General features: G+C 43.8%; 1 long non-coding RNA gene across 1 annotated transcript in view; it reads left to right on the plus strand.

Annotated features, from left to right (window-relative positions):
- Positions 1-302: 302 nt before the first annotated feature.
- Positions 303-24,051, plus strand: part of LOC148684447 (uncharacterized) — a 38,468-nt gene continuing 14,719 nt past the window's right edge. The window contains exon 1 of the long non-coding RNA XR_015946006.1: positions 303-582. This is a non-coding gene — a long non-coding RNA (uncharacterized LOC148684447). The remainder of the gene's footprint in view (positions 583-24,051) is intronic.

Consider the following 24,051-nt stretch of genomic DNA (forward strand, 5'->3'; position numbering starts at 1 on the left):
ATTAAAGGCGTGGGTCCGAATTCCATAGGATACAGCAGGGCAAATGTCACACGATGCCTGTGCCCATTTCTGCTTTGCTTTGTTTGGGTCCTGAACCAGCACAAAACAAAACGGCCGTGTGCTTATAACCACTCTGTGCAGGTCAGCCTTCCTCCTCACAAACAAAAGCCATGCCTTTGGGCTCCCTGCCAATCCCCCTGAGTGGGCAGGGTTTCCTTTCGGAGTGCGCAAGCTGCTGGCAGAACTGGCGGGGTGTCCAACTTTTCAGCCTGGATGAAGGCGTTTTGATTCCCCTGCACTAGCAGCACAAACTCCTGTAAACATCCCTTTCCCTTTTTTATTATAATGGGCTGCATTACTCAGTGTAATCTCAGCTGCGGATTTCAAAATAATTAAAATCAAAACAGTTGGCTGATGAAAGCCTATCCCTCGTTAACACAGAGAAAGAAAAGGGCAGGGGAATGACATCAAAGGAGAAGCTTAAACTGACCCACAGCAAAACAGTTCAGCTGGCTGCTCGCTTTGAAGCTTCCCGAACGGAGCTGCAGGAGACCACACATTGGAAGAGAGCATCTGGAATTGGTAGGCGATGTGGTGTGTGAGCCAGTGCCGCATATGTGTTACATTTGGGGTATGTTCTTCCTTATTCAGGCCTGTGCCAAGCCCAATCCAGCCCACCAGCCATATGTGGCAGCCCAACATGGGGTTGATAGACTTCCTGTTTTAGCTGCCTACAGAAAACAGTGGTGGAGTTGTCAATCATGCTTGTGAGATCAACAATATGGTGGGATGCAATATCCTGGAAGAGGGCATGGATGGATGGACCTCCTAACTAGACTCTCAAAGTCCAAAGGAAAAACAAAAGGCACATGGCTCTTGATGAACAAGAGTGACAGAGGAATTGGTGGGAAGCAGGATATTGGGGTAGGAGCACCTAGCTGTCACAATGCAGATCTAAATTTGGTTAGAATAACAGTATGCTGTGAGATCTTCAGATGAAGGGTGGTGTACAAATTTAATAAATTGTGTGTCTATAGAATAAATACCAAGGATTGTTTTTTGTTTGTTTTTTTGTAAATGAATAGGAAGAGGAAGCATACGTCTCTAATGGTTCATCTTCTATGCAGCAGGATTTAATCTCCGCTCATCAGTAGATGAGCCGCTATTAAATCCTGCTCGAGAGCACGGCTTGAAGCAGTTCACATGCTTCTCCTGCAGGTGGACAGCAGCAGGGTAGGGGAGAAGAGTCTCACAAAAGTTGCTTCAAGCAGAGCTTTTGAAAAGCACTTTAAGGCAGCCTCCATGCTCGCAAAGAGAGTGGTCCTGCTTGGTTTGGGTGTTTGCAAGCTATAGCAGCAAGTGGGGACTGCCTTTGCTTGCTTTTCCTCCCATCCCATCAAGCTGTGGCGAGGAGAGAAACAAATCCATGTTTTGCAAACAAGGGAGGCAAACTGGAGAAGCTCTGCTTGCTGCTGCCATTTGCAAACTCCACCCCTGTTCCTCCCCTCCCTGTCAATGGCAGGACAGGGAAGAAGAGTTTGGATTTGATATCTTGCTTTATCACTACCCGAAGGAGTCTCAAAGTGGCTAACATTCTCCTTTCCCTTCCTCCCCCACAACAAACACTCTGTGAGGTGAGTGGGGCTGAGAGATTTCAGAGAAGTGTGACTAGCCCAAGGTCACCCAGCAGCTGCATGTGGAGGAGTGGAGACACGAACCCGGTTCCCCAGATTACGAGTCTACCACTCTTAGCCACTACACCACACTGGCTCTCTCCAGGAGAAATGAGAGGTCTGCCAGCCCTATGCTCAGAGCTTCAAAGCACCAGATTTAGGGCTGCCAATGTGCCTTGCAGTATGGTTTCTCCTGCTGCACCATCAAAGCAGGATGCAGTTTTCTGTTCCCCTGCCCTCTACCCAGGGAACCTGCCCCTCTCACGCATCCCTAAATTGAAGCCTGAATTTGGCTTCATGGGTTGTAGCAGTTTGAGAGATGTCTATACCCTTTGATTGCTAGGAGAGGGCCTGTTTAATGTCCCATTGCCATCTAAGGTATGGTAGGTAAAGTACGCTATGCAGGACCTTCTCAGTGATGAGAAACTGATGACCTATCTGCCTGCAAGTTAAAACAGTGCTGTTCACATGGGCATTTGAAAGGGGCACTAACTGAAATAGTGTGAAATGGATGGAGGTTTATTTTTGCTGATTTAAATATTCTACTAGTTTGTGGCATTATTTAAGGTGTTTTTTTTTAATGTGTTAGAGTTTCTTTTGCTGTATTTGGTTGACAGCCACCTTGTGGGTCTTATCTGAAATGGAAACGCCGGCTATACACCATTCAATAAATAAATTCACATCTTTCTACTGTTTCTTTCAATAGTGGTTACCAAAGAAGATGTCACTTTCATTAGCAATTATTAAAAATTGGCTTTTATTCAAACATACATTTAAATCTTGCACAAGAGGAAATGGAAGTTTTTTAAAATTGCACTTGAGCAAGCAGCACTGAAAAACATAATTAACAAAGGACAATGTCAGTACAAAATACATGATAAAAGGTTGACTGATATATTAAAAGAACAACAACAACTGAAAACATAATACTTTTTAAAATCAATTTACATTTCAGACATTATTTACCAAACAGATTACGAGAAATGCAAATATTTGATAGAATGACTTCTGGGAATAGTTATGAAAGTTACAAAAACAATCCAATAAAGGCTGGTTACTTCATACTTACATCTGGCAGATTCACACATCACATGTCAATTTTACTCCAGGAAGGCATTCTCCATGATAATCAATCAGCTATCAGATCAGATTATTAAATTGTCATCCACTTTTGTTCTCCTGTCTTGGAGTTCATAGATCAGATATGCCTGAACCTGCCCTAAATTAAAGGGTTCAAGGTCAAGTCACATCTTGAGAATTTCTGCTGCAGATCTAAAAACTCTTAGATCTCTCCTTCTAGCATGCTACTCCCAAACATAAACTCTGCAGTCATCTTGGATTTGAGAAGCAGGGTCGTCGGTGATTTTATAAGGCTCTTGTGCCTTTAAGAAGTGAGAACACTTGTCTCCACAATGTGAAAGATTTCACCAGCTTATTTCTGTAGAACAAGCTGTTAAAGACACAGGAACAGACCATGCCTGTTTTCCTGGTCAGTTGGCAACTGAATCCAGAATTTTGATTAGTGGGACGTTCTATTCCATCTGCTATAGGAAATTTTGCAACATCTTTAAGCTTTGTAGGGTGAAATTGCACACCGAGTAGGGATGGAAGCATCTGTCAATTTCAGTTTCTCTAGGTTTCTCATTTTTCCATACTTATGCTGAGTTCTCCACATTTCCATATCAGTTTGTGATTTTTAAAAAATCATCCTGAAAATTAATCAGCACATTTCTTCTACTGTAATATAGAAATGATTGTGTGCGATTTTGCCTATGGTGCACATTTTTGCATAGTAATCTTCCATAATGTAATTCATTTCAGATGATATGCCTCTTATGCACACTTTAACCTGGTACAGTATATGCATTTCTGTCTACATTACTTGGTTGGAGATCTGCATTGCAAAATTTGGGTGATTTTCAAAGTCGATTCTCCTTCCAATGTGAACTGAATCAAGTTTCTCCCTCATCCCTAATGCTGCAATTGACATGGTGTGGAATTATTTTATTTTTAGATTGCCTTTAAATCTCGCATTTCCTCCAAGGGACTCAAAATGGCATAGGTGGTGTGTCCCTTCTTCATATTGTCCTTACCCCATGAGATAGGTTAGGGGCTGAAAGAAAGTGACTGGCCCAAGGTGAGCTTCATGGTTGAGTGGGGATTTGAACCCAGGTCTCCCAGATCCTGGTCTGACACTCTAACCACTCCACCACACTTTATTTCTTAGTAGTTGTATTATTTATTAGAGGGATTTAGTCAAGAAGTCAAGAAGTCATGAGGATGAACCAAAGGGCGGGACTGGGGAGCAAGTCAGAAGTCAGGCCAAGAATTACAGGAATGTGTCCAGCGTCAGAGGCAATAAATATGTATCTAAATACCAGTTGCTGGAAATCTCAAGTGTGGAGAGTGCTGTTGTGCTTGTGTCCTGCTTATGGGCTTTCTACGGACATCTGGTTGGTGGTCGCAAAATGCAGCATTTGGGGATCAGCTGAGGCCACAGAGCAATTCAATATTTTAGAGGGTCTCTGATTTGGCTTGAGATTCCTTGTTAATGGCAGCATTCCATCTTGGAATGCTCAATTCCATCTTGGAATGCTCACCAAAACCTCACCAAATCACCCCTCGTCTCGCACACAGAACCGATGCACGCCCCAATGATCACCCCATGCTTCTGTTGCAGCTCAGCTACATACCCTCCAGTAGAAGATTACTGGTTTTACTTTTTTTGCAATTTATCCAGGCCTTTTGTGTTACTGTTTAATCTCCCGTGTGAACAACTTGTGACCTTTATTTCAAAGCAGGAAGCTGCTTTTCCTGTTTGTCAATAGGGATGTTATTAAATATTTCAAACTGCATTTTGCATCCCATCCCTGTCATGTCTCTGCCATGGCTCGGAGGCATAAGAATTCCTCCCTCCTCTTTAGCTTTCTCACAACACACCTTCTTGGATCAACTTCAATTTGTTTGAGAGAGAGGAATGTTCACAGACTCATTTTCCTTTGACTGGCAACTCCACCTTTGCTCAAGGGCCATTGGCAATGTTATATCCTCATCACAAAATGGCCCAGTAATCATAATACCTACACAACAGTCAACAGGTAGCTATGTGATCTGATGGAGGCCTCTCTTTCTGTGCTGGAAGTGGGGATGCACCAAAAAGATTCCCCATTTCTTTTCCTGATCATTTACATCAATAGTGAAAAGTGTTGTCTGTTTTCAGGATATATGGGGGTTGTTCTTTCAATAACTTTCTCAGAAATGTTGTCTACATTTATCTAGAAATGTTTCATTTCCAGATGAATGAAACTTTTCTAGATTTCTAGAAACAATGAAAAGACATGACTACAATTCTACAGAACTCCCTGCCAGCTGAAATCAGACAGACCCCTTCTCAGTGTGTCTGTGTGTGTCTGTGTGTCTGTGTCTGTCTTTGTGTGTGTGTGTGTGTGTGTGTGTGTGTGTAATCAGCAAGCATTTAAAATAAGTCTTTCTGATGTTATGCTTAATTTTAACTGATTTTATCTTTTGTAACACCACTCAGAGATGAGGTCATTAATTTATAAATTTCCCCTTCCCTCCTCTTCCATTAGAAGATGCTTCCAGTCAATCAAAATCCCTTTCAAAATCACAAAGGCATCAACTGGATAGCATAGAAAGCAGGTGCATCAGCTCTAGGGGGCAGAGCTGTTACCAGCCCCCTCCCTTTTCCTTAGCAGGGGGCTCAGCCCCCTCCCAATATTGAGGGGGCAAGGCGGCTGGACCACCAAGCCGTGTGCAGTGCAACATCAAAGGCAGGGTGCTCCTGAGCATGAGAGCAGCCATTGAATCTGTGCAGCACTAAGCAAGGCCTCCTCCTGATGATGCTCCTCCTCCTGATGATACATGTGTGACATGTGTCATGCCCATGACATCACAGGTATGTGATGCACCACTGCACTCCCCCCCCCCCAATCTTCTGCCCAAGACAGATAGGAAGCTCCCTTATACTGAGTCAGGTAACTGGTCCCTCTAGCCAGTATTATCTACAGTAATGGACTGTTTCTCTGCAGGGTTTTGGATAGAAGACATTCCCAGCCCTACGTGAAGATGCCACGTATTGAACCTAGAACGTTTCTCATGCAATATAAATTGTTGCATGCAATATCCCTTCCCTTAATTCTTTGGATTCCACCCAAATTAAATCTGCTCCTTTTTCCTCTTTAGGATATGGTTGCTTTTTCTCACATGCAAATATACATGGATTTACTTGCTTAGTTTTCCAGCCATTCAATTAGGAGGCATATGATTAATTAGCTACAGTTCTTGAATGGGGCAACGGTGCCGTATTTGCAGCAGAGAAGATCTGCAGAAGGAATTGCCAGTCAGAGAGACCTGAAAGACATAGAAACTATAGGAAGCAGGCAGGCAGGCAGGGAGAGCACCAATCACTCAAACCAAGAACGGCCATTTTCAACATACAAATATCATAAATACATAAATGCTTTAATTCACAGTGGTTGCAGGTACTTTTCTTCAGCCTAAATCTGATACCGGAATTAACTAGGCTAAAGCAAATGACAGAAAATAATGGAATTAGTTGAGATGAGATGCAGAAAGGGGCAGTGTTTATCTTCTCTGCCCTGCATCTTCCTTTTAGTTTAAGTTTTAGCCTACACACACACACACACACACACACACACACACACACACACTTTATATGTGAACAGGGCAGATATCTAGTCCAACCTAGTGCAATGCAGGAATCTCAATTAAATGAGAGTCCACAACCTCCTGAGGGAATCCATTTCACGGTCATGCAGCTCTTACTTCAGAAGGTTTTTCCCTGATGTTTAGTCATAATCTCCATAACTTGAAACCATTGGCTCGAGTCCTATACACACACACCTCAGAGCAGGAGAAAACAAGCTTGCTCCATCTTCCATGTGAAAGCCTTTGAGATATTTGAAGATGCCTATCATATCTCCTCTCAGTCTCCTCTTTTCCAAGCTAAACATACTCAGCTCCTTCAACCATCCTTAATAAGGCTTGGGTTCCAGACCCTCGATCATCTTGGTTGCCCTCCTTTGCACATGTTCCAACTTGTCAACATCCTTCTTAAATTGTGGTGCCCAGAACTGGAGAGAGTAATTCTATGATTCTATGTGAAGAAGCAAAGACACCTCTCTTCTTCACATATGTTTAGCTTATCTCTCATACACTGTTGTGGCTGTTGTGGTGTGGCAGAGCTGCCAAGGTACCCTCCTAAACCTGGATTCTTTGCAGCTTACTAAGATGGGGCAGGGCTTCAATGACACTCATTTCAGCAGCACCATGGCCACTGCTGCTGCTCATACACACATATAGCTTGTTTAGAGAATAACAGCAGCATGGCCACTTCTGAAATACAGAAACCTTCGGACACAAGCTGTTTTTGTCTCCGACAAGTGTAGTTGTTTTTATTTTAGAAAAAGCATTTCCTGCCTGGGAAGAGTAAAATTATAGAAAAATATGAATTGCATTATACACAATGAAAATAGGCCATGGGAAGATGTAGAGTAAATTACCACCCACATGTCATCTCCAGGAGCTTTATTTTGTGCTGACGCAGAGAAGGCTAGGAATAACTTATTGCGCTCATTGAGCAAGCACAGATAACTATTAGCACTAAAATCTCCAGTCAAACAGAACGTGGACCTCCAGGTGGCTTCAAATCCCAAACAAAGTGAGGTAGGTCTTTCTTGTTCCAAGTGAAGGGAGACATTGAAATTGTCTCAACATTTTGAGAAAGCTTTGGAGTGTATTTCTGGAAGTCTGCCCCTTAAGAATATCTTGATTCATTAGCTGCCTTCAGACACTCTGGGACTGTTCATAGTAATCACATAGGTGAGGGGTCAGTAGAGATGAGCTCTGTTCTCCGTTGTATTCACATTGCCCTCCACAAGTTGGAGGGCAACTGTGAAGCATTATGAACTTCTGCAGGGTTCTCAAATGTGCAGAGACCCACCAGAAGCACAGGAGGCTCCCTGCTTCGCAAAGTTGCCCTCCAACCATTAGGAGCCGAGGCCCCTTCAGCCCCCCAAAAAATATTTGAGAAGGCTGTTGCTCCCAAGTTGATGGGCATAACCATTCAAATAGTGTGTGAGCCTTGTGATCATGTAGGGTAGGACTTACCTGCCCTCCAATATTTTACTCAAGTTGGGCCCCCTGCCTCCAACTCATGTAGGGCAATGATGATGGTGACTAAAAGGGGGCAGAGTTAGTGCGCTTGTTCCTTTTGCCATCCCTCACGTGATTATGATCCAATTCTAGGATGGACGGACAAACCCTCTCTTTAAAAATATACAGGGCTAATGATATGACTGACATCACATCTACTTTGGCCTTGAGTCAGATGAGAGAAGGAAAAAAAGGAATAAATGAAAAGAGAAAGTGAGGAAGGGTTAGAATCACAGAATCATAGAGTTGGAAGAGACCACAAGGACCATCCAGTCCAACCCCCTGCCAAGCAGGAAACACCATCAAAGCATTCCTGACAGATGGTTGTCAAGCCTCTGCTTAAAGACCTCCAAAGAAGGAGACGCCACCACACTCCTTGGCAGCAAATTCCAATGTCGAACAGCTCTTACTGTCAGGAAGTTCTTCCTAATGTTTAGGTGGAATCTTCTTTCTTGTAGTTTGAATCCAAGCGCTGTATGGGTGGTGCCGGGATCCTCTGCTTGCGGCTGCAGCCACGAACGGAGGATCCTCTGCTGTAGCGGCAACGGAGGGATCCTGGCACTGTCCTTACGGTGCTGGAGCAGCGACAGTGGCAAACCACTATACAGCACATGTGTGGCGTTGCTACGTATGGCTCATGCATCATACATAGCGACGCCACACATGCACCCTACATAGCAACGACCACCCCGGGTGTCATGACACCTTCCTTCACCCCTGGATCCAGCTAATCCTTTGGAATCTATTTTACTGGTCTCACCACTTTGAAAATTGCTACACACATGTGATGGACACCTGCAGCTTACATTTCTTAGGTGAGGGCCAATGAATGTTTAACTGGGCTTGTTCTGTGTCAGATCAATTTGAATCAGTGCATAGCAACTCATTGCATGTTGATGCTCACACGACATGCCTGAGCATCAAAATTCCCAGTATGTTGATTATCAGGCTCCAGTAACTCAGTTGTGTGAACCAGCTTTTTAAGAGTAGATGTATCTTGTGAAGATTAAAAGCACCAGCAAACTTTGACAACCGGTCTTTCTTCCTTTCCTCTGATAAATATCACTTTGACCATGGAGTTTAGCTTTTACCTGTCCAGATGTTCCTTAAAGCATCTCTGGCTGGTTGATTAGAGCAACCACAGAGCTGGAAAGGACCAGAATTCATTCATTCAATTGATTCAGTTCTGTCTTTGGCATTCTTGCAAAGAGGAACCCTCTGCAAGGAAGCATGCCAGTTTTGGAAGAACAAAAAATCCGAGGGAAATGTGAGCTGTGGACCGCAGAAGCTCCAAAGCCATTTCCTTGTTGATCCTGTTCCATCAGTCATTTTAACATGCAGCTCCTAGATCAAGAGCATATCAGATATCAAGCTGATAAGAACAGACTTCCTTGAGAAAAATGCTTCAGAGAAAATGGTACATAGAGAATAGGACTAGCTGAAACATAGTATGCAATAGTAGCCATAAAGTTTAAAGAGGTCAACAGGATGACAAGGGTGGGGAAAATTTGTTCAGCTTGCATTTTAATACGGACCAGGGCTGGATTTAGATTTGGTGAGGCCCTAAGCTACTGAAAGTAATGGGGCCCTTTATATGTCCAGCTGTCCTTTGTCAACAACAAATTGCCACTGTTTTTTTGTGTTGTATGGTAACTTATGGACCAAACACTGTTGCTGTATGTAGGTTTTATTTTATTTATTTTTTATCTTATATTTTGGAAATATACATCCAGGTGTTTTTTTCCTTTACATTTTTTGGGGTGCCCAAGAGAGTGGGGCCCTAAGTTATAGCTTGTTTACCTTATATGTAAATCCGGCACTGATATGGACTTACCTAATTTGTACTTTCTGAACACAAACCAAATCATAGTTATCCTCCAAAATTTGTACTAATTTTGTGATGCAATTCACCAACCCAAAAGAGTATACAAAGATGTATATAAGAGGAAAGTGTGCTAAAATGTATATAGTAGTGAAAACAATATACAGTGGTACCTTGGGTTACAGATTCTTCAGGTTACAGACGCTTCAGTTTACAGACTCCGCTAACCCAGAAATAGTACCTCGGGTTAAGAACTTTGCTTCAGGATGAGAACAGAAATCATCCGCCGGCGGCGCAGTAGCAGCGGGAGGCCCCATTAGCTAAAGTGGTACCTCAGGTTAAGAACAGTTTCAGGTTAACAACGGACCTCCAGAACAAATTAAGTTCTTAACCAGAGGTACTATTGTACAAGCGTCATACATTGTATTGGGGGGAATTGCTTGCAAAAATGTGCATGTTAGGCAAATTTGGGGGGAGGGAGGGAAAGGTGTCTGAAAAGTCGTGTGAAAATGCAGATAAAATGGTTGCACTGACTTTTGTTAAATAAATTGTGAACAAATCAGAAATGGGGAAAACTGAACTTAAGATTGGAAAAATGAAAAGCAGAAAAAAAATGAAATTGACAAACTTGTCCATTGCTAAAGAGCTTAGCATCCAAGCATCAGAAGCAGGTGCAGTCCCTGTTTTCCTGAGAATAGGAGGTGGTGTGGCTGGTTTTCAATCTCAATTAAGCAAGTACAGCCTCTGGCCATAGTGCCATAATTGTCACAGCTTTACTTGTAGGCTATGACATATAGGTTACTGCATGTGATCAGAAGCCAAACAATGATCTTGATGAATGAGAAAAGTTAAAGAGGCACACATGTATTTGGTTGGGAAAGTTTGGCTTGTTTATTTTGGCTGGTGCCTTAGTGCAGCATTTCACAGACTTGCGTCTCCCGCTGTTGTTAGACTACAACTCCCATCATCCCTGGCTAGCAGGACCCAGTGGTCAGGGGGGTGGGAGTTGTAGTGCAAGCAAAAGCTGGAGGTCTAAGTTTGAGGAAACACTGCTTAGTGTAAAACCTGGCTCCTAGCAAAGGTTGGGTGAGGCAAAGGCAGAGGTGGGGTAAAGCAAAGGCTGAAGGCAGGAGCAGATGTCGTAGCTACATAGACGAGTGAGCAAGTCTGACTTGGGAGCCTTTAAAGAGGAGAGTGAGTGTTACCTGATCCACTCTAGCCTTTTGGTGGAATGAAGCTTTATCAGATGGTCCCCTAAAGTTCCATCCTTAGTGTATTGCTGGGTGGAAGAGCACATGCTTAAACATTGCCTGACATCCTTTAGGTCACCAGTTCAAGACTTGCTATGGACTCAAATATTCATGACATTATTTTTTGAACAGCTGAAATCTGGACTCCAGGTCTATGGTGATTTATGCAAGTTGAGAATGTAGTCACCCTTCCCCTGGCTTATTTTAGCATAATTGCAACCTGTGGAAATTTGTCCCGGGAGTGCAGAGACAGAAAAGTGTGTGTTGTTTACCCTTTCTGCTGTAACTCTGAAGATTAAGGCAGAAAATGAAGTGAGAATTAAACATTTGCTAACAATCAAAGCACCGACGGCGGAACCAGCAACAGTATGTGAACTATTCAAGGTTGCATTTAATACATCTTATTAAAAATTGGCCAGACCTCAGACTTGTTCCTCCCTATAATCTATGGTAATAATTATGGTGGTGTGTCGAAATGCACAATTATATGGACATGCACAATCCCAAAAATGAAATGTCCTCCAACACCATCAGGAAGATGTTTCTGAATGTGAGTGAAACAGTAGTGGCACAAAGAGCTAAACTTCCAGTGCATTAAGATACCTGCATTCTTTGTTTCTTGGGAGACTAAGCATTTGAAGCAGTGCTGTAATGAGTTTTGGTGGTGTTCAAGTATTAAGATGAAAATTCCCTTTTGGAGGGGCTGAATTTTTCAACAAATGTCCAGAACTCCCTTTACAGTGGAACCCTACAGTAAAATAAGTCTCATTGACTGCAGAAGGGCTTACTTTCAGTAAAGTGTTTCTAAAAAGCCTTAGAATAATTGATGTTAATGTTCAAAATGGTTGTGTTCACTGCTCTATGGGTTACCTCTAATGTTAGTCACAGTCAGAGGAGGTCCATAGAGTATGGCTATTGTTGGATATCACCCTCCTCTCTCATTTTAGTTGTTTACATTGCAAATTTCATAAAACTCCAGGTCCCTATGCTGGGCAATAAATAATATGATGTGATATCATGCAGCTACTCGCCCCTCTCTGAAACACTTTCAGTAACTGTTCACAGGGGATGTCTCCTATATGGTACCCAACCGCTTTCAGATTTATGTGTGCAGAGGTAAGTAAACATGTGGCACTCACTTTTTGGGGCATGATGGTGTGCAGTTAAAAGGCTAAAGCAATACAGTGCATATAAAGACAATTTGGGCCAATTTTATTTTAGATCTGAATGTATTTATGCACACACAGGCACTCAAAACAGACAATATCTAGTGTGCATTTCAAGATATAAACAGAATGAGAAAAATCAGAGATAAGCAAAGATTGCAATTTCAAAATGATTTCTTTGTTTTGGTTTTTCTCTTCATGCTGCACCTTCCCTCCTTCAATATTTTGAAATAAAAAACGGAAGCTGAGCCTTTCTGCATTGTTCTTATTGAATCGACATACATAATAAAATGGTGGCCACTCTTCTATCAGTACATCCACAAGCAACAGGTTACATGTGCCTTTAATTTCAAATGAAATCTTTCCCACAACCCAAATTCCCCATGTTTTTATCAATCCAATCAGTAATAAGTGGTGGATTTAGCCACAGCTTGCAATTTAGGAGGTGTTAAGCATAATAAAATTAGATCCCTTCTAATTCCTGGTATAGCCTTTGCATCTATACATTCTTGCAACACTGTGGAATGTGCTAATGGCATTACATAGCTTGTAATCAGTTTAGTAAACTGGAGTATCCATGCCCAGTTATCTCATATGAAGAGCAGCAGCGACTTCCATGCAGGAGCCATAGCTGCCAAGTTTTCCCTTTTCTCGCGAGGAAGCCTATTCAGCATAATGGAAAATCCCTTTAAAAAAGGGATAGCTTGGCAGCTATGGCAGGAGCATAGCTGCCAAGTTATCCCTTTTTTTAAGGGAAATTCTCTTATGCTGAATAGGCTTCCTCGTGAGAAAAGGGAAAACTTGGCAGCTATGTGCAGGAGAAGTCTCAGGTTGCGAGCACACAACCTATCAGAGGAGGGGATATAAGCCAGAGAAGGAGAGGGGCCCCACTCTTGCGACAACTGCTCCATAGAGCCCAGACCTATGGACAGCTGCCTAGAGGCCAGAAGCGTGTGTGTGTTTGTATGTTTATCCAGAGCACTGTAGAAGCTGTTGTCTTTCTCTTGCCAATAAAGAGTTAACTATCAGGCTTCCTTATCTGGGCCAGGCCAGTACACCTTGCTTCATGGGTGGGCCAGCCCTGCTGAAAAGCACACTTCCCTATATACCCATTTTACTCACCAAGAGATTGCTCTGTCTGTTTAGACTTCATTTCAACACAGCATGGCACCCAGACACTCATTTGAAGGAGTCCAGCTTTTGCAATCACCCTTGGTGCCTGTCTTTTTTTAAGTAACCCTGGTGATTAATTACATGTTGTGCCACATAACTCTGACTACATAGCTGACTCCATAAACTCTCCCACACTTTTTCATGTGCCCATGTTTAGAGACTATCCTTTTCACCAGCCTTTTTCATCCTTGGGTTCCCAGATGTTGTTGGACTACAACTCCTATCATCTACAGCCAGCAGGGGCAGCAGTCAGGGGTGATGGGAGTGGTAGTCCAACAACATTTGGGAACCTAAGGTTGAGAAAGGCTGCTTTATGCTATGTAGCTAATCCACCATGTGACCTGATTCCATAAAGCTGTCAAACTTGCCACAAGAACGGCATCAAAATGGGAATGCTCATTTGTTTTTCAGATGAATGAAACAGTGAACTGTGGGTAGCGATGGGAACTGGATCTATCTAACCTGCACTTTCTGAAACAATATGCGAACTGTAGCGCAGCCACCCTTCGAAGTTCACACCAGCTCTCTATATATTGCAGACTGATCTGGAAATGCAAAGAACTGAACATAAGATGGAGAAACCAAAATTGACAGGCAAAGCCTAAGTGAGAGTCCCATTCAATCTGAATATTTCTTCCCGGGGCTTTCTGTTGTTTCATGGCATTCCAGGAGAGGTGGGGCTCCCACCGAGGGCTGCAATCTCTATTTTATTTTACCCAGAATGCATGACATCCAGGAGAATTATGGGAAAACCATCTTCTGCAAAAGCCAGCTCCTCCCATTAGTGACAGTAGAATTTAGTGAAAAGGGAAGGAGGGAAGGAGGGAAGGAGGGAAGGAGGGAAGGAGGGAAGGAGGGAAGGAGGGAAGGAAGGAAGGAAGGAAGGAAGGAAGGAAGGAAGGAAGGAAGGAAGGAAGGAAGGAAGGAAGGAAGGAAAAGTGGGGAAAAGGAGGGTGGAAAACACCCAAACTTATCATAGCAAAATCATTACCAACAGATAAAACATGAAATAAAAACAGATTTTGATGAATGAAACACTGAATTAATGAGACTTCCAGAAACAAACATGAAGGAAATCCCAAAAGCAAGATCGCTGCTGCAGAGTAATCATGATAAAAACTTAGCACTTTGCAAATCAACACTAGGATATGGTGTGGTGAGTTGAACTTTTTCCTCCAGAGCCTTCTATAGCTGTCCCTGATATACAGCAGAGAACATGCAAGACCCATTCAACAGCATCCATGAGCTTTTTAAAAAGGATAAAATCGTATCAGATTATGTGCATCAGTGTAGGCAGCTGACCCCAGTAGGAAAGTATGGAGCCAGGGAATCTGCTGATACCTTAGGTGGTGCTATTTAGTCCTTATCTGCTTTTAGATTACATTTTCCTCCTTTCTCTACAACTGTTTTGTGACTATTGTGTGATTTGCTTGCTGAACAATGCACAGAGGAAGCAGTAGGGTCTGTGTGAATGGCTCATGAGCCTAATAACTAGGGGATCCCATGCTTCTCTTGGAATATATATGTGCATTTCATTGTTGTGCATCTGTACAATTACATCGTGGGAAAACTAGAAAGCTTCCACTTATTTCAACGAATAAAAGCTACAAGCACTATTATCTGCATTGCCGGGGGGTGGGGACGCTGTTTAGATTAGTCACTGAATACATTTGGTGGAACCCCATTTCAAGGAAAACAATTGGACGTTCTGAACAATTGGCTTCCAAAAGAGTGCTTTGAGGCACCCTATAGAAAGGGTTTCCCCAAAGAAATCCGGTGGAGAAGGAAAAGTGCCACCACCCATTACTGCTTATAAGAAGGGAATTGTGGCCCTGGAGGTGTTGCTTGACTACAACTCCCACCATCCCTCACTATGGGCCACGTTAGCAAAGGCTGATGGGAGTTGGAGTCCAACAACATCTGGAGGGCCACAAAACAACATTTGACAATGGGATCAATGTGCCCAGATCAGCCTAAATCCACCCTGTTGCATTTTCACTGGAGGACTGCCTAACTCTATTTTGTGCGCAAAAAAGGGGTGGCACGGGGCAGGGCGGGGGTGGAATGGGGGTGTTTTCAGGCTTTTTCAATGGTGTTCAATGCCTATATGCCAGGCATCCCCAAACTGCGGCCCTCCAGATGTTTTGGCCTACAACTCCCATGATCCCTAGCTAACGGGACCAGTGGTTGGGGAAGATGGGAATTGTAGTCCAAAACATCTGGAGGGCCGAAGTTTGGGGGTGCCTGCTATATGCATTTCCATAAAATACGCCTTTGGATTGTAAAATCCGTATTTATGTGCCTGCTGCTTGCGTACCATAACTGCCTTGCAAAATCCAGAGAAGCATGTAATCTAATCAGGAGCTGAGTTTGGGACCATCAAATTGGTTCAGTTCACTGCAAAAATTAGACCAAACGACTTCTCCATCCCTAGCTCTAAGCTGTTACCTCTTGGCCGAGTGACTTGACAGCAGGCAAGCCCCAATGAATTCTGGTTCACCTGCATTTTTTCCCAGCTGGTGTGAACCACAGGTCCTGCATTGAGTAATTCACCCAGGCTAGATCATTTGCAAATTCTGATAGTCTCTTGCCTTCTTTCAGCCTCCAGGGCACCCAGTGTTGGGCTCAACACCTTTGCTCCTGCAACGTGCCTGAGTGACGAAACCCTCGTCCATGGACAACCTCTGGAGCCGCCGACACCCACGGTTGATTGTGCAGAAGGCGGCTTTCCCAGCTCATAAAGCATTAGCTACTTGCATGGAGCAATGAATAAACCAGAAGTATAATTTTAAAAGTCAGAGTCGGGCAGGGCTGAGTCCTTAGCATGCTCATAGCAAACACAAAAAGAATGTGCCTTGGAATAGATTCTTTCACCCTTAGGACACACACGTTCCCTGCATGTCCATAAACCTATGAAACTTATGGGCTGCCTCTAGCACATGGCTAACCAGCAGAGCACCAGTGGACCTTCCCAGAAAAGAGAACAGGGAGGACGCTGCTAGGAAGGCGGCGAAAGCCTACATACCATTGCACAGCAAAGGTGTGGCCTTTTGGTTAATGCCAGGCTCGGTTAAGAGCTGGGAAAGTTCTGCTGCACTGAAACCAGTAGCTGCACAACGGCACCAGCCTTGGGTGAGGGAGGGTGGGAGGAATGTTCCTCTCCTCCTTTTCATGTGGCTGCATTCACCTGGGCAGCCAGGCACCCGAAGGACTAGCCCTGTGGCAAGGCGGAGGATTAGCGTCCCTGCACCTGCACAGCTTCACGTGAGACAATCTATTTTGCTACACAAACCGGTTTTGCTGCAGACTTGACCCAGGAGCTGAAGTTGCCCTCAATTCGTTGCTGTTGACAGAATGGGGAAAGAGCTCCAGGGCCCATGTCTCCATGCAAATGCTTCACCATTCATAATAAGCGGAAATGTGGACTTGTGCACTTCTGGAATGCCAGTTTTTAACATCATGAAGTTGGGTGATGGGACCTTGGTGGTCCTCTTGCTCAGCGCAGGGTTCAACTACAGCATCTCTGAGAGATGGCTGCCCAGTGTCTGTGGCAATACCTCTAGCAAAAGAGAGGCCGCCATCTCTCAAGGCAGTTTGCTCCATGTTCTCACAGCTCTTACGACAAGGAAAGTCCCAAATGTTTGCCAATGGAAGAAAGTCTTCTTGTGTTTGCATAAGAGCAAAGAACTTTGATGATTCTCGGAAACAGAGACCTCTTGAGATACAGATACGGCACTCTTAAAAAAATAATTAAGAACTCTGTCGCCTTGGAATTCTCTCAAAGGCTGCTCTCTAAAATACAAGGGGCTAAAGATAAATATTTCCCTCCTCTCTTTAGGAAGTGGGCTGAGCATTAACTATGGTCCTTTGGCCAACAACTTATGGCACATCAAGGGGGTTTCTTTTCTTCTTCTTTTTGCTCTGTGATAGCAGACATTTGTCGAACCTTGCTTTCTGGAGATGACTAAATGGTCTTGGTGCCTAAGCAGGTTGCTGGATTTGGGCCCCAGGATGAGAATTTGAAAGACACACAGCTAGAGGCCCACAATTCCTCACTGCAAACTCTGGCTGGGACCTATAAAAGAGAGACACTCCTCAAGGGTGCATGTATTGGGATGGAAGTGGAGGCATAAAGGAATGCATAGTTTTCTTGCTAGTTTTGCTCCGTATTGCCAAGCCAAGCCCTACCATTAGGCAGAACGAGACAGCAGATTCTTAGTGTCATGAAAGAGCAGCAAAATGTTGACCTTAATACATTATTGTTTGGCAAAGCACTCTGTGACGTGCCTCCCCCTTCTCTGTTTAATTGGCTGAAAAGAGCATAATATAAAGTAAGGTTACTTTATAATCTTAGGTCCAGAGTGAGAAACTGAACAGGCTAGCACCACCACAGTGCAGGATAATGAAAGTAACTACCGGTACTCTAGCAAGTTGCATGGTGGTGTCTTGGATCTAACCCATAATAGAGACAACACTGGGGACAATATTTAACTCTATATTTACTAATTTCTACATGTGCACCTGTGGGACGCAGGTGGCGCTGTGAGTTAAACCACAGAGCCTAGGGCTTGCCAATCAGAAGGTCGGCGGTTAGAATCCCTGTGATGGGGTGAGCTCCCGTTGCTCAGTCCCAGCTCCTGCCAACCTAGCAGTTCGAAAGCATGTCAAAGTGCAAGTAGATAAATAGGTACCGCTACAGCAGGAAGGTAAATGGCATTTCCGTCCGCTGCTCTGGTTCACCAGAAGCGGCTTTGTCATGCTGGCCACATGACCTGGAAGGTGTGCGCTGGCTCCCTCGGCCAATAACGCAAGATGAGCGCCGCAACCCCAGAGTCGGTCACGACTGAACCTAATGGTCAGGGGTCCCTTTACCTTTACCAAAGCAGCCTTTACCACCCTGGTGCCCTCTGGATGTTTCAGACTACAATTCCCATCAGTTAGAGGGCTGATGAGAGTTGTAGTCCAACACATTTGGGAGCACCAAAGTGATGAAGGCTATGTTAAAGTAACTTGACAGGCCTTGAGTACTATGGACCTTGACTTGGGGTGGGGATGCTTTCGTGGAGCCTCAGACAGCAAAACGTCTTGGGTCAGTCTTGTATATCCTTTAGTGGTAAAAATCATACATAGGATTTCCTTTCCTTTCTCATTAATAATATTTATTATATGTTGAGACATGATACATCAGGGAAATATGTAGGTAAAATGGTAAAAAATACACCAAATGAGTAGTGTGTTTCCACCAGACAGCAGTTTGACAATCTGTTAGCAAAGCTACGCTGTAAAGTGACCAGAAAGGGGGTGATAGGGAAATATACATTTGTAAGTATATTTGTGATCTGAAAACTGATAGACACCCAATGCTTGTGCAACATCATCTAAGCCTGGCTGACATTTTGCCTCTTTGACCTTCTCAGACTCTCTTATCTGTTTCATTTTCATACAGTAGAGGAGTTCCCAGATTTCCCAATGATGAGATGAGATGAGAAGCTGGTGATTAGAAAAAAGCACAGTGCTGCTTGCACAGAAATTGGGCAACCAAGCACTGATCGCATCTGCAGAGTTCTGCATGGGTGCCACAGAAAGTCCTGGCAAAATGGGCAATCCCAAACATGTGCTAGAAGTTGCTGTTACTTCCTAAAGCAGCCTGGTTATTTGTGATCTCTGCGGCAGCCCTGAGTGGCTTATGTCTGTATGTTTTTTAAACAGTGCAGGGGCTCGTCATTTTGCCTTGGAGTACAGTGCAATATTCTAAAGGGGGGAAATGTCACGAGGAGAAGACTCGGAGCTGACTTGCAGGACTTATCTTGAACAGCAATGTGCATGGGAAGCAATGTCCGTAGGGAAGTTGAACAATTTCATGGAGGATAAGGTTATCAATGACTGCTAACTGTGATGGCTATGTTCTGCCTCCACAGTCAGATGCTGCAATGCTTCTGAGTACCAGTTGCTGGAAACAACAGGAAGGGATAGTTCTCTTTTTCTCAGGTGGGTGTCCTGCAGGCATATGGTTTCCAACTGTGGGAAAAGGATGCTGACCTAAATGGGCCTTTGGCCCGATGCAACAGGCTCTTCTTAGATAGGAGGAGTGGGAGTTAGAGGCTGGCTGGCAGCTTCACCACTGTTTTGCTGAAAGTAGAAACTTTAAGACACTGTGTCCGAAGGAGTTTGCGAGGGAAGGCAAGCAAAATGGACAGGTAACTTATGCATTGCTATGAATGAGTTTGGGAAGCAAAAAGCAAGAAGACCCTCTCTTGGGCTCAAGGGTTGAGAAATGCATTGTATTGGTTTTGATATGCATAAATGCTACCGCTTATTAATAGTTGCCATTGCACAAGTAAAAAGTCATCTTTGAAGTCTTGTGTGTGGAGTCTACTTCATCAGTAGTGCTTCAAGGGTGAAGCCACTGCATGACTCAGGGAAAGAAAGCCAACACAAAATGTGCTGAAAGCCCTTTGCCTTGATTCAATCTCCAAGTAATAGGAAGACTCTTTGGTCTTTTTTGCTGCAACAGACTAGCATGGCTCCCCCTCTGGAAATGAGGCCTCTGGTGTTTCAGGTCCTGTTCAAAATGAGCAAAAGCTGTTTTCCCAAGCTTCTGCAGCCCATGTGTAGATTAACTTCAGCCTCTAGTCCAGGCATAGGCAACCCTGGCTCTCCAGATGTTTTAGAACTACAACTCCCATGATCCCTAGCTAACAGGACCAGTGGTCAGGGATCATGGGAGTTGTAGTTCCAAAACATCTGGAGAGCCAAGGTTGCCTATGCCTGCTCTAGTCCCCTTAGGTTCTTGTGCTGGATGTCAAATTTTTATTGCTGGTTTTGATTGTAGTTGATGGATTTTGTAAATACTGGTGCTATGCTTATTTTATGTAAGCTGCTTTGGTATACAACTAAATAGTTCCATGTAATTTGTTCTATTTAGGTTTATTAAATTTCTACCCTACTCTGCTTCCCAAAGGAGTCCAGCATGGTAAATGGCACAGTGGAAGAACAAATCACTTAAAACAACAGCAACAGCAGCAGCAACAACAACAACATACATACATACATACATACATACATACATACATACATACATACATCTAGGAACATTTTGAAATGGTCTCATATCCTCACAGCTGATAATTTTGAGGTTGCCAGGAACAGTGTCTTTCAGCCATCCAACACTGGGATGTTTTCAAATTCCTCCTGAATGTTAATAATAAGGGCAAGCAGTTCACCAGGAAGGGCATTTCATAAAATCATTATTTATTTATTTATTTATTTATTTATACCCCGCCCATCTGGCTGAGTTTCCAGGAAGAGGAATCCCACCAAGAAGGCCCTGTCATGAGTTAGTGCCAACCATGCAATGTCCAGTTTGTGCATCAGGAGCCCAGATAGGAGTGTGATGTTTCTTTGGAAGCTGCAAAAGGGCCTTGTATTTCTGAAGGGCAATGGGTCACTGAATACTCTTATATGAGTAGTGGAAAGGTTTGCGATTAATGTAATAGTTCAGTGAGTAGAAATGCACCCAGCACAGTTTGGACCCAGACAGACGTTGATGAAGGACAAAGAGATCTCTAGGTTCCCTGTGGGGATTCTCTCTTGCACAGGCAAAGCTATGCACATGGCGGGAGGGTGGGCGGTGCCTATCATCAACTTCATTTAAAAGTAGGAAATGTTGCATTTTCCTTCCGCTGTTTCCCTTCCCAGTGTCTTTACACTCACTTGCGGCAACAGGTTTTCAAATACTGTACATGAATGGTGCAGTGATGTGTGTTTGTTTGTTTGTGAAGATTCCACACTGTGTGAAGATTCCTGCACAACCCAGATACTATATGCATGTCTGAACGTGTGAAAATGAGGCATCCTTTTGAAAATATGAAATGATATCAGAAATAAATATTTGTTCAGAAACCATTATGGGTAGCTGGAATGATGATGGCAAGAGGCAAAGGTGATTCATGGGGCCAGAGCTGAACAAAATAACACCTTGATGTGCTTTCTTTTTTCCCCAACCATAGCAAAGAGTACTTGATAAAGCTGTTGAAAATAAACACACACTTCCCCCTGAGTACATCTATTTGATTAAGATCAGAAGTGCCGTGTATCAAGGTGACATTGATGTTGAATCAGATATGCAAAACTTGTCTAACATTCCACACATCAAAGCTGTGTAATGGCACGTTATGGCTCAGCTCTTTTCCCACAGATTCAGCAGGCAAAAGTATTATAAGATATCTCATTGCACCACCACTGTGAGTTCAAACGGTTCAGAAACAAGGAATCCTGCCCCATCATTTGCTACATCAAAGGATAACTCTCTCACACACATGTATCCATGTATATTATACAAGTATATAAGTGAGGGGTGGGTATATGTGTGGGTGTATCTTCCTATATAATAAAAATGTAAGACTGTCACTGCACAGCCCCTTGGAAGGGATTTGAAGTGCCACATCAGAAACCTGGATTTGCATGAAATCAGGGTGAAAGTGGAGACAGTGAAGGCAGGTTGCACAACAGCAGTGGCCATGGCAAGGGAACAAGTAGTTTAAAACAATTGCAGCATAAAAGAGAGAAGTGGCTTCAGATATGTGTTTAGGAAGGTGAAAAGTGTGCTTAGTGCTTGTATGGGGTACTAAGGGGAAGCTCTAAGGGGTCAAGAGGTATTGTTGTTGGTCGTTTAGTCGTGTCCGACTCTTTGTGACCCCATGGACCTTAGCACGCCAGGCACTCCTGTCTTCCACTGCCTCCCGCAGTTTGGTCAGACTCATGTTCGTAGCTTCGAGAACGTTGTCCAACCATCTCGTCCTCTGTCGTCCCCTTCTCCTTGTGCCCTCCATCTTTCCCAACATCAGGGTCTTTTCCAGGGATAATCAAATAGATCCTCAATTCAGACTTTTCAAGTTCTTAACTGCAAGCGCTATAGTCTGGCTTCCTCTTAATTATAATATCTCCTTAATTTTCAGCTACACAGTTCATACAAAAACGAAAGTAAAAGTTTTTCAGGAAGCTCTCCGCCACGGTACTTTCAAAAGAAAGTAACCAATAATCTTAAGATAAGGGATTCCCCTCCCTTTTTTATATTGTTATATGCTTTTCCCACTCAAAACTACTGTGTTTATAAAGTTAATAATCCCACCGCAGGCAAATTAATTAATTAATTGTTCCGTAGGCAAATTATACATCCACTGTCCAATCCCAGCTGGGGCTGACCTTTTTTCCACCTCGCTGTCCTCCGAATTATTTGTTGTTTAGTTGTGTCCGACTCTTCGTGACCCCATGGACCATAGCACGCCAGGCACTCCTGTCTTCCACTGCCTCCCGCAGTTTGGTCAAACTCATGTTCGTAGCCTCGAGAACACTGTCCAACCATCTCGTCCTCTGTCGTCCCCTTCTCCTAGTGCCCTCAATCTTTCCCAACATCAGGGTCTTTTCCAAGGATTCTTCTCTTCTCATGAGGTGGCCAAAGTATTGGAGCCTCAGCTTCACGATCTGTCCTTCTAGTGAGCACTCAGGGCTGATTTCCTTAAGAATGGATAGGTTTGATCTTCTTGCAGTCCATGGGACTCTCAAGAGTCTCCTCCAGCACCATAATTCAAAAGCATCAATTCTTCGGCGATCAGCCTTCTTTATGGTCCAGCTCTCACTTCCATACATCACTACTGGGAAAACCATAGCTTTAACTATACGGACCTTTGTCGGCAAGGTGATGTCTCTGCTTTTTAAGATGCTGTCTAGGTTTGTCATTGCTTTTCTCCCAAGAAGCAGGCATCTTTTAATTTTGTGACTGCTGTCACCATCTGCAGTGATCAAGGAGCCCAAGAAAGTAAAATCTCTCACTGCCTCCATTTCCTCCCCTTCTATTTGCCAGGAGGTGATGGGACCAGTGGCCATGATCTTGGTTTTTTTGATGTTGAGCTTCAGACCATAATTCCTCCTCACTTTCTGCCATCAAGGTTGTGTCATCTGCATATCTGAGGTTGTTGATATTTCTTCCGGCAATCTTAATTCCGGCTTGGGATTCATCTAGTCCAGCCTTTAATCGCTAAAAAATTTATATTTTCGACCTCACCAAATTAATCCGAATTCCTTCTTCTTTTGGAATCGATCACTATGCCAGGTAAGCTCGAGGCTGCGCTTCTTGGGAGTAGAAAATGGCGTCCTGCGCTGGCATCTCAATCTCGCCGATCTTCTTGCTCCAGAGAGGAGCGTTTTAGTCGGCAGAGAGACCGCTTTTCGGTGCCGCTGGGTGCCTGCCCTCAGAATCTTCCTCCTGAAGTTTTTTGGGGGGGGGCTTGTGACGCCCACGCAATGCCCCCCTTTTCTCCCCAAAAGCTGGATTCTCCCCAAAGGGCTGAATCCCGCTTGCTCACGGCTTTGCGATCAACCAGAAGTCAGGAACCATTTCCTGCTGGGATGCATGGGCTTCGTAGTTTTGTCTGCCTCCCTGCCTGGTTCATTAAACTGGGAAAGGAGTATGAAACTACAGCTCACAAGTAGCTAGGGCAAATAATGATGACACTGACCACCCAAGCCCTTATAAGCCCTATAAGACCTTTCATGTGTCCAGTCAGCTCTCCATATGCCATCCATTGAAAGGAGGAGACCAACAGGGAGGGAGGACTGGAGACAAGTTCACCCTGGGCTTTGTTTTTCTGTGCTTTCTTGAGGACACAATGGAAAGGCCCCATCTGCCCCTCTCCCCATGGGAAAATGTGGCATGATCTCTCAGAGTAGTCAAATGAAACTTTAACACATGGCATGCTAAAAGTCTGTCATTT

This window comes from Zootoca vivipara, chromosome 10, assembly GCF_965207765.1.
Source record: "Zootoca vivipara chromosome 10, rZooViv2.hap1.1, whole genome shotgun sequence".
Taxonomy (NCBI): domain Eukaryota; kingdom Metazoa; phylum Chordata; class Lepidosauria; order Squamata; family Lacertidae; genus Zootoca; species Zootoca vivipara.